At 35.1% G+C, this 11,957-nt stretch overlaps 1 protein-coding gene across 1 annotated transcript in view; it reads left to right on the forward strand.

Moving 5' to 3' along the window:
- The first annotated feature begins 9,242 nt into the window (after positions 1 to 9,242).
- The window catches only part of LOC106464823 (sodium/calcium exchanger 3-like), a 115,306-nt gene continuing 112,591 nt past the window's right edge, over positions 9,243 to 11,957 (forward strand). Inside the window, exon 1 of the mRNA XM_013924978.2 lies at positions 9,243 to 9,369. The gene's annotated coding sequence lies outside the window, so the exon portion shown is untranslated. The remainder of the gene's footprint in view (positions 9,370 to 11,957) is intronic.

Raw genomic sequence — 11,957 nt, forward strand, 5'->3', positions numbered from 1 at the left:
CTAAGGAATATGGGAAAACTCCATAAAGGAGTTTGGGTGCCTCACGAATAGAATTGTCACCGGAGATGAAAAATGGATTCTCTATGTGAATATTAAACGCCAAAAACAATGGCTCAGTCCTAGAAAAAAAAACACTTTTGACCCCAAAACATGAACCCCATCCACAGAAAGTGATGCTTTGCATTTGGTGGGACATCAAAGGAGTAATTCATTTCGAACACCTCAAATCACAGCGAACTGTCAATGCAGAGATCTATAGTCAGCAACTGGAACTTTTAAATCAAGCCCTACATCAGAAACGTCCTTCACTCGTCAATCGGAAAGGTGTTTCTCTTCTCCACGACAATGCACGTCCACATGTGGCACGTTTGACGCAATACAAGATTATGGAGTTGAGCTGGGAAGTTCTCCCCCATTCACCATATTCTCCAGATATGGCATCATCAGATTACCATATTTTTCATTTGCTGCAACACCATCTTAATGGGAAAACGTATGAAAATGTGGAAGGTATTAAGTAGAAATTCGACATGATTTTTGCTTCAAAGCCAAGTGATTTCTTTAATCAGGGCATTAACAACCTGGTTGTAAGATGGAAAAGCATCATCGATGAAAATGGAGACTATTTCATTTAATAAATGTTTTGTTTCGATATATAAGTTATTAGGGTTTTTTCATCTAAAAAAAGCGACATAAATTCCTTGACATTAATTCCATACAAGTATGGACGTTTATGCACAGAAACATAGCGAACGTATTATAGATCATAAGATTTACTGTAATTTGGCTGTGATAGGGCTAGAGTAGGATATTTCTTATTAACCAAGTACTTCTTTTATTTTTGTGTTTAAAAAGACGAATCTTCGCATGTTTGGTACCTATATTGGCTAAAGACTGCTATTTGTAAGGAGATGCATTTATTATTGTGCTTGTTATACAATGTTACGTTTTGTTCTACTTTAATATTTCTAGACTTTCCAGTGGAGATTTCGTTAGATAAATCTTTAGACATTTACTAAAGCATTATCTAGTACCTTCGGTTGTGTAGCGGTTTGGAAATACCTGAATACTCTATCTCACCTACTTTAGCTAATGGAATAGCAAAGTGACTTGTGTTACTTATTAATTTAAGGAGAAATGACCCTATTCAATGTGTATATGGTGGTAGGTTCTCTCAATCTATTGAGACAGAGAAATATATTTTCTTGAGATTATTCTCTAGATACAAATCTCTCTCCACTTAGACAGAAGAGCAGATTTGGTTCTGTGTTTTGATAAATAAATAAACAATGTTTTAGTAATTTTAGTGTTCCTTCAAACGTTGCGCCCGGTCTCTTTCTAAAAACAGAATTCAACTTAACACAGCTATACGTTTCCTTCCGATCCTCCAGTTATAGCGGGTGCTACTCTTACCTGTAAGAAATCAGCGCACGTGAGGATATCACACCTGAGAATACACGACAGGAAAAAAAAATGTTTGTTTTTCAGCATGCCTTGTGTATGCAGCTGTGAATATGGTCAATGTGTCGTGTGCATTACAAGAATTCTGAACACCTTAGCTTTCTCAATCACCTGTTTCTGTGACGTGCTCTGAAACGTAACACAACGAGCAGTTTTGTATGTTTACTTAAAGGTTTTCCGTTGATGCACCGAAATATTCAGATAAACAAGGGGAAATTTCCTCCCCCAAAAAAACAACAAAAGTTGTTGGATAATAGACAGCAAAAGTTAAAGGATAGTTTGATGTGACTACGTATGTAAGATCTTCGCATTAATTCAAGAACTTTTAAAAATCCCAGGTTATCCTTTCTCGTCGCTAGGTATTGAATAAAGGTGCTGTACATTTTTAGTTTCTGTTTGTTTGTTTGAAGTTAAGCACAAAGCTACACAATGGGCTATCTGTGCTCTGCCCACCACGGGTATCAAAACCCGGATTCTAGCGTTGTAAGTCCGCAGACATACCGCTGGGCCGAATATAAAAGCTGTATATACTTAAAAAATTAAAACTTTAATTTTTCAACCTGAATGGTACATTAAGCGCACGTGGGCTCAACTACATGGTCAGAGATCCAGGCAGAAATGCCCCAAATTCTGAACTACTGGCCAGGGGGGGGGGGAAGGCAATCGGTCAGAATTACCTGCTCTTACAAGGTTTTGCTCGGCTCTTTTATTATGGAATGTAAACAGCGGTATCACGTCTTGAACCAGAAACAAATGGTCAGCAGTCTGACACGTTAGCCACTACGCTACGCTGTATCCGGTAAAACAAACAAACAGAGAATTAAAAAGTTTATAAAATAAATCTTTGAAACAGGAAATATAGGGTGGCGGAATTTCGTTTCACTCTGTTTGATAATATATTAGTATGTTTACCATCTGTTAGCAGATTTACTTATGTCTGCTAATATATTAGTATGTTTACTATCTGTTAGCAGATTTACTTATGTCTGCTAATATATTAGTATGTTTACCATCTGTTAGCAGGTTCACTTATGTCTGCTATCATATAAGTAGGTTTACCATCTGTTAGCAGATTTACTTATGTCTGCTATCATATAAGCATGTTTAACATCTGTTAGCATATCGGTAGGTTTAATATATGTTAACAGATTTACTTATCTATGTCTTGTAGTATATCAGTAGGTTTAATATATGTTAGCAGATTTACTTATCTATGTCTTGTAGTATATCAGTAGGTTTAATATATGTTAGCAGATTTACTTATCTATGTCTTGTAGTATATCAGTAGGTTTAATATCTGTTAGCAGATTTACTTATCTATGTCTTGTAGTATATCAGTAGGTTTAATATATGTTAGCAGATTTACTTATCTATGTCTTGTAGTATATTAGTAGGTTTAATATTTGTTAGTATATTTATGATATTTTGGATATGATATTTCATGGTTTCAATCGGGCACTATGTACTAGTATGATCCACTGTGTAAGATGTATGATATCCTGATAATTCATTAAGCTACTAGAATGAACTACTGGATATGATACTTCATGGTTTCAATAGGACACTAGGTACTGATAGAAATCGTTGGAGAGCAGACTTCATAGCCTTCATTTAGCCATTAAGATATTAATATTGATAACTTGATGTGCTGCTTCTTGGCACCGAAATAGGTCATTAAGGTATTAATATTGGTAACTTGATATGATAATTCATGGTTTCAATAGGTCACTAAGGTATTAAGTTGAACCATATAGTCTAACAATTATATCTTGAAAGGGCTTTAAATTTTGAGTTAATTAATCCCGAAAACTAGAACATTTCTAATGTCCCATGCATTTCTATGACCCCCGTGGGCAACTCTTAAGGTGTCTGTGAACTTCTGAAGTGGTGCAGTTCTTTTCTACAGAGGGTTTTATTGAGGGACTGACATAAAATGGCTGTCTATAAAGAAGGGATATTTGAAGATAATCTAATCTTCTGTACTATTCGATGACGATAAATCAACTTAAAACTTCAAGAGGATGTATGGTTCTATTCAGTTATTGACTAAAATCATCATTTTAAACATGATAATTGGATGATTTTGATAGGGTCATTCAATATTGTTTCTCTTTATTACAATAAACTAAACTGCTATCATTCAAATTAAGACAGTATGAAAATAAAGTTTAGCTTTGAAAAAGTTTATTTCAGGATACGTGTCTAAGGTACAATGACAACAAATGAAGAGGTATTACATATTAGAATACGAGGGTGAACAGAAAAGTTTCATAACCCTAAGTGGTCCATAAAATACGAGGGTGGATTACTGAACAAGATTCTTCATGGACCTAAGTGTCAGTTAGAGTAATGGGGTGAAACACTGACCAAGTGTGAGCCCATTGGACAGCATACTTTATGACCCCACCATATCATTAAGGTGTACCCCCCAGGCACAACAGATCAGTCTCTGACGGATCACTAAATCACACGGGTAAACCACTTTATACTTCATAATGACGGATCACTAAATCACCCGGATGAACCTCTTTATACTTCATAATGACAGATCACTAAATCACCCGGATGAACCTCTTTATACTTCATAATGACAGATCACTCGGGTGAACCACTTAATACTCCAAAATGATGGATCACTAAATCACCTGGGTGAGCTACTTTATATTTCATAATGACGGATCACTAAATCACCCGGGTGAATTACTTTATACTCTTAATGACGGATCACTAAATCACCCGGGTGAACCACTTTATTCTTCATAATGACGGATCATCCGGGTGAACCACTTTATACTTCATAATTACGGATCACTAAATCACCCGGGTGAGCTACTTTATACTTCATAATGACGAATCACTAAATCACCCGGATGAACCACTTCATAACACAAAGTATCACTGAAGTACTTCAATACTTAAGCCACTGGGCTCGAATTTAAAGTTTAGACACGGAGGAAATACGTGAAAATTCGAATGAGCTGGGGTTTCTCTCACTTGAATGTGTATAATAGGAATGTTCGTTTTATGTAAGTAACTACGACTGCGGAATATCGATCTAAAAACTTCCGTTCTGACAGTAAAGTGTGTCGTCGTTCTTATTTCAGCCTTCTTCTATATTTCATTTCTGCTCTAGTGGCAAAAAGTCACATAACCAATAGTGAAGGAAGCCAATCAACAGCGAAAAAGCCCCAGTTCGTATTGACAAATAATAATTTTTGTGTGACTCCTTTTTTCCTTTGCTGTTGTGATAATTTTCTTCTTCTTTGAAAAAACATTTTCTGGATCTGCTGCTTATTGCAGAAGTGTTATATTTCACGTATCAAAAATAACTGTACCTGAATAACACAAAAGCACTAGCGTCAGTTTACCGTTCAGATCAATTTCCGATTGTCTGACTTTGCCTCATTCCCACCACCAAAATAAATCTACAAGATATTCCATGATATGCGTTTTTGATGCTGTTAAGCACGAAGAATCTTTATAATGAATAGATCAATCTAGCTATTTTTCATCTGATCTCAGGGACGGCGCTAGCTTCTTCCCAGTGAGGGGGCTGAGGTGAACTAGAGAAAACATAGGTTGCAGGAGCTACAGGGAAGGCTAATGCACATTTTTAGGTAGTTTTGGCTCCAGCAATCCCTCTCTTACCGTCCCCCCTGCTTGGATTGCTTCGTAAATATAAGGGCAATTGAAAAATCTATAAACAGGTTCTAAAACCCTATAGCAGAAGTGTGTTTTTTTTTCTATCCATTCATTTAAATATAAAGAAATACATTGTAAAAATATCCTATACTTGAATTGCACCAACATTTTGTAATGTATGACAAACACATTTACTAATTGCAATAAGCAGCCATCACTTCTAAATATTTGCATGCCACTTACAGTAGTTTTTGGGTATGAAATAAGTATGAAATTTATTCCTTTATTTATTTAAGTTATACTAAGAGACAGTCTTTAAAAAAATCAAATGTGCTTTGAAAAGATCTTGAATTTGTTGAAAGTGAAACCGTCTCATAGTGATGGAAATTCAAGTAAGAATTATAATAGTTCAGATGATATCAGTTCTAGTTAATAACATGCTCTGTTGCTGTAAAGCGTTGTACAACGTTTGAGACACGCTCCATCTATACAGGGATTATGAGAGATAAAACTTAGCTCTTGGTAACTGAACATCACCAGGTTTTGCTGCCAATGGAGCAAAAGGTATCATATACTTTAATGTTGGAATGCAAGTGCAGTAAAAATATTCCTCAGAAATGTTTGTTTGCAACTAACAAATATCATTAGTGTATCAGAGATTTAAGATTTCGTACGATAGTGTTATTACCAAGCGGCCAACATCTAAAATACATGCATTGCAAGTTGACTATAACAAGTAAAATTATCATGTTTAAAAATTATTATGTCCGTAGCAGGTGTGTATATGTAATTAAAGCAAAAGAAGTCCTTTTAAGATAATGTTATGCGAAACGGATCCTGTATGGTAACAGTGAAATTTGTCACTTTGTAAAGATAAGTAAGATTGTAACAAGCCTTAGAGTCTGTAAGGGAGTTCCCACATATATTATTAGCCTTAGAGCCTGCAGGGGAGTTCCCATATATTTTATTAGCCTTAGAGCCTACAGGAGAGTTCATACATACTTTATTAGCTTTAGATCCTACAGGGGAGTTCCCACATATTTATTAGCCTTAAATTCTACAGGGGAGTTCACACATACTTTATTACCCTTAGAACCTTCAGGGGATCTCATACATACTTTATTAGCCATAGAGTATAGAGGAGAATTCACATATAGTTTATTAGTCTTAGATACTAAAATGAAGTTCCCACATACTTTATTGGCCTTAGAGCCTTCAGGAGCATTCAGAAATACGTTATTAATTTTAGATCCTGCAAAATAGTTCCCACATACTTTTTTTAGCCTTAGATCTTACAGGTGAGTTCACACTTACTTTATTAGTCTTAGATCTTGCAAGGAAGTTCCCATATGTGTTATTAGCCTGAGATCTTGCAGGGAAATTAACACATACTTTATTAGCCTTTGACACAGTATTGAAAGCTTCAGAATTGAATGCCATTATGAAAGAAAGTGGGAGCTCAATTTGGATACGTTTTTCAACAAAATACCTCCCGGTTAGGAAATGAAAAACAGTCAAACTTCAAGAAATAATTAAAACGTTAAATTTTCCAGGTTCTAAATGGAATAAAACAGATGCTTCTTCTCATCTGATTGATATTATACCTCAAGTAATTTTGGGCAGTACTCAAATCTATTACCGTCACAACCACAACAATTAGCACATTTAAAAAAGGACCATTCCTAAAAAGGTCACGTCAGTGCTCCAAGTGTTTACTAAAAATTACCTTTACACTGATGAATAGAGCTAACATATGATGTTCTTGACAGGGGAACAATCCTTATGTATTTCTACAAAATATACTTTTGGAGAGATGCTAGAAATCATTCCAAAGCATTCAGCAAAAGGGGGATCATCAGAAGGCCCGAAAAACAAAACAAATTATAATTAAACCAAGGAGGTTAGTAGACAAAGAATATGACTAACTTCTGGTCCTGGCACTCCTCAAGGCATTAGAAAAAAGTCGTGGAAAGTTTGACACTCAGTGACAGTTAACTGAAGAATGATGAAAAGGGTTATTCCGAATGTAAGAAGAACGTTAAGAAAAAGAATAGAGAAGGACAAGTAACAAAAAATTATTCTGCATGTTCAAATTAAGTAGATATGTAACTTGACTAATTTTTGAGCGGGAAATTGCAGACCCAGCTCTGCCTTTGGTGAAAGCCCGACAGATCCGGTGAAAGTCTACAAGTAAAAGTGAACTTTCAGTCCATAATGGGCTTTTTTTTTTGGAAGCTCTTGTAATGCAGTTTAAATGTCTTACCTTAAAAGTTTTGCAGGTTATTTTAAGGACACTGCGCCACTCCTAAGCCATTTTTCTCTTGAAAACACGCAAATATTGGCTAAAATTGACCAAAATCTCTGCGATGATTTTCAGTAGCATTCTTTCATTCTCCGAGAAAATTGTTGTAAGACAAGAGAAGTGGATCGGAAGTGAAATGGTGTAACAGTCAACTCGAGAAACTTGGCAGAAATGGCAAAGCATTTGCGGCACTTCTTGTTAAAGGCAGCCCATTTCACAGTAGAGATGTGGTCAATATTTCTGTTGTCTGAATTTGGTACATTTAATGCATGAAATTTAAAAATTATCTTGAATTTATCTTCTACGGAAAATATATTCTACATCAAGAAGTAACAAATATCCTAAAAATATTTTAATTATGAAATACTCTCTAACTCAGACTTAAGCGCTTATTCTAACCCTAGTATAAACGGAAAGTTGAATGGTGAGTATCAGGATTGTTTGTTTGTTTTGAATTTCGCGCAAAGCTACACGAGAGCTATCTGCGCTAGCCGTCCCTAATTTAGCTGTGTAAGACTAGAGGGAAGGCAGCTAGTCATCACCACCCACCGCCAACTCTTGGGCTACTCTTTTACCAACGAATAGTGGGGTTGACCGTCACATTATAACGCCCCCACGGCTGAAAGGGCGAGCATGTTTGGTGTGACGGGGATTCGAACCCGCGACCCTCAGATTGCGAGTCGAGTGCCTTAACCACCTGGCCATGGGGTAGTAGGAAAGAACGGCATACTCAAACAGTAGCAATATCGTTATTCTCCGATGTAGATTGATATTTTATTACTGTATGTTTTGGTTATTGTGGGAAACAATCTTAAATACTGAAAATTTTATTTACAATCTTTGATTTATAGAATTTTATCATGGTGTGAGTTTTGTTTAAACTCAACTATTTACAATAGCCACTGCAGTAACGATATAGGGTTTATTCTATGAAATATTTTTATTTTTCAATAAATGGGAAAGTTTAATATGAATTGGACTTCCTTTTGGAGCACTAAATTAATATAATAAGTTTGGTCTGATCGGTCAACTCGCTTAGGAAGGGATATGTCCACAGGCAGATAGAAACATTTCCTTAATATTGGATAGTTACCGCACCAGTATGACTATATATATATAAAACGCAAATATGAAGAACGCCTTTTCCCTATTTATTATACTCAGCCCTGCTCGGGAGAGTTGGATAAGTTATTATAGCCTTCCAACATTCTGTTAGCTATAAAAGAGCACACGCTTACCTTCATTACCTCCATTGTCAAAACTTATTCTATTTTATCAGCAACGTGATTTCGTTTTTCTTATTCGCCATAATAGAAAGTCTACCGCTTCGTCTGGCGCCTTCTCCTTCTGCTGAAAATATTGTTCTAAAATTTATCCTGGATTGGCTTCAGTTGTGTGTTACAAATCCAGGAGGATTTTCGGTACATCAACAGACAAGTTCTACCGAGATTCAAGTATAGAAAAACAACCTGGTGAAATGTCAATAAAATATATTTTTACATGTGTTCAGATCTCCAGAAACCAAATTACATCAATATGTTCTTTTAGTGTGGCATAAAATAGGACAGTTTGTTAAGGACTAGATGTGCTACAGTATAGACAAAAAGTAAGAATCACAAGAACAATAGTCTCTATACAGTACTTGCAAAAAAAAAAGAAAAAAAGAAGCAAGAAGAAGAATGAGTCAGTCCAATTTTGTGTAAAGTATGTCTTACACAGCAAGCTCCAAACCGTAGTCTAGTCATAATAACATCGTGACGTCAGTTTTGGAGTCTAGCCAAACGCCTATCCAAAGGAAGTGAAGCGACCAACTTCTGAGGGAGGATCCAGTATAACACCTTGAACAATGCAGTAACACAGCCTGTCTGCTTACTTAAATTCCTACAACTGGGATCCTAGGTTGCCAAAATAGCACAGCTATGTGGCCAAAATAGCATATAAATTTAGAGATAGCGTACCGAAAGGTAAGCGTTCATTGGTTATTTAGTGTTCATGCTACATTATATGTTTGTTTGCTTTAGCGTAAAGCTACACAATGAGCTATCGGTGTTTATATGTCGCAGGTATTGAACCCCGAATTTAGAGTTATAAGCTACTGAGAGACTTCTATTCTGCAGCATTGAATATGTTACGTTCAATTTTACGTGCCTCTGGACGTATATATATATATATATATAACATTTACCGCCAAAGTTTGATGCTAAATCCAGTATCACAACTCTGTTCGTTAAAAGAATTATTAATTTGTTTTTGTTTTTAATTAAGCACAAAGCTACACAATGGGATATCTGTGCTCTGCCCACCACGGGTATCGAAACCCGGATTGTAGCGTTATAAGTCCGCAAACATACCGCTGTGCCACTGGGGGGCAGGGAGAATTATTAATACAAACCAATCTGAAAACAGTATAATGTCTGCTAATAGATCATCTTCACCCTTTTCTGTATTATCAATCGTAGTGTAAAATGTCTAAATTTGTTTGTCATTCTCCCTCTAACACACTTTATATTTCATTAAATTAAACTCATTTTTGTCTTAGTTTTCATTGTTGATCACAACTAACTTATGTCTTACACATACTTTATTTTCATTGTTTATCACAACTAACTTATATGTTATATATATGCCTTATTTTCATTGTTTATCAGAAATAACTTATATCTTATAAATGTTATATTTTCATTCATTCACGAAAGTGAATTTATCACTGATTGTATTGTGATAATAGAGGACAGAAGAAATAATTCGTCTTGTCAATTGGGTTCTAAAGTATTTGAACCAGACTCTGTGGACTTTTGACGAAAAAGATAATTATTTAAAGCTTTATTTTCAATTGTGGTAAACAATAGTGTAAAGAATTTTTGTACGTACTTTTGACTTGTTTTTGAATATATTATTTTAGAACAAGTGAATTGTGTGCCATCCGTTTATTGTTGAAATTTATTGCAAAGAATCCGCAGCCTTACAAAACCTGACAAGTCACATCAACGAAGTTAAATCAGAGAAATGTGAAACTCTCAAAGAAAGTAATATAACCATACAAAATGACATTAACTTGGATGATGCAATTAAACCGTTGCTTAATCGAGGACGGAATTCTACAATTCCAACTAGACTAGATAATATTAAAGAATTAAACATTTTATCATCGTTACAACAAACTTTCCACAAAATACGACAACGATAAAAACATTCTTTAAGAAACCAGGGTGGGAGTAATAGAGATTGGTCAGAACAAAGAGAAGAACACCAACCGTCAGTTACCTCACTTTCGATCCCATGTTTTGATCATCCTAAGACACCAGCACTGAAAGGACAGAACACAACAGAAGACGCCATGGCAGAACTTTTAAAAAAGTGTCGAGTATCTTAGAGTATTTTCATAATTACGCAATAAAACCAAATTTATTTTTCAGGAAAATAAATCGTATAAATTAAAAAGTAAGATGGACATTATAGCTAAAGAATCCGATAAAAGAAATGAATATGTAGTTTTAGCGAAGGATAGTTATGAACGAAAGATTGATACTCATTTATCAAATGAAGATAACGATCTAAAATTAAACAGGGATTTTATTAAAACACTTGAAAGTAAAAGCAGAATTATTTTTAATGAATTAAAGGAAAGGTTCTTATGTAGATCCACAACTAGTGAATAATTTAAAACCACATAACAGTCGAGCCCTGAATTTTAAGGTCGTTCCGAAGACCATAAGTCTGGGTTACCCCTGAAACCAATAATGTCCGCTTGCGGAACTCCGACAGAAAGTATATCATAGGTAATTGAAACACAGGAGGGAATTTAGGCCCACCAATGAGATTCAGATTCATAGGTGGCGTATTTGGAGTGTGGAACACGAATTAAGAATCTCTTACTGGTTTCCATGAGTTCTTGAATACAGTTCATCTATTTATATAACTTACACTTGCTTATGTCATACCACATAAGGATTTGCATTTCCACTCACATCATCCCTCTGCAGTAAAAATAGGTGCATTTATTGGATACCTCAATAGGATTGTAATAAAGTTTGTAATAACAAAAAAGAAAGCTATGGAAAACCTGATGACTCCTTTAAGAAAATATACTTATCCACGGGAATTTATACAAAACATAATAATAAATTTTGATAGGCAAAAAAAGAAACAAACATGTTCTCTTGAACCATAGAAACAAAGAAAGCACATTTAAAGCTCAGGTTACTTGGGTGATTCCATATATAAGTGACCTAATCAAAAACACCTGAAGTGTGAAAAAAGGTGCGGACAAAAAGGATTCAGCGTACGACTTAAAGAAATTAAGTACAATTTGGCGGGCGAACTTGTTGCTACACTTTGTTAAGTATTGAGAATTTGAAACAATCCAAGGCCGCGTTAAATAATTTAACTTTTAATAGTTGAGACGAACCTTGGATTTTGGTTTAGAGATATGCCGGTATTTTATTTAATTTAATTTACGCTATTTACCAACAAGATTGATTCACACCGTTTTTGGTTTTGTACACAAATACGTTTTAATATTATATATATATGTATATATATATACAACACT

Source organism: Limulus polyphemus, unplaced genomic scaffold (assembly GCF_000517525.1).
Source record: "Limulus polyphemus unplaced genomic scaffold, Limulus_polyphemus-2.1.2 Scaffold1751, whole genome shotgun sequence".
Classification (NCBI taxonomy): domain Eukaryota; kingdom Metazoa; phylum Arthropoda; class Merostomata; order Xiphosura; family Limulidae; genus Limulus; species Limulus polyphemus.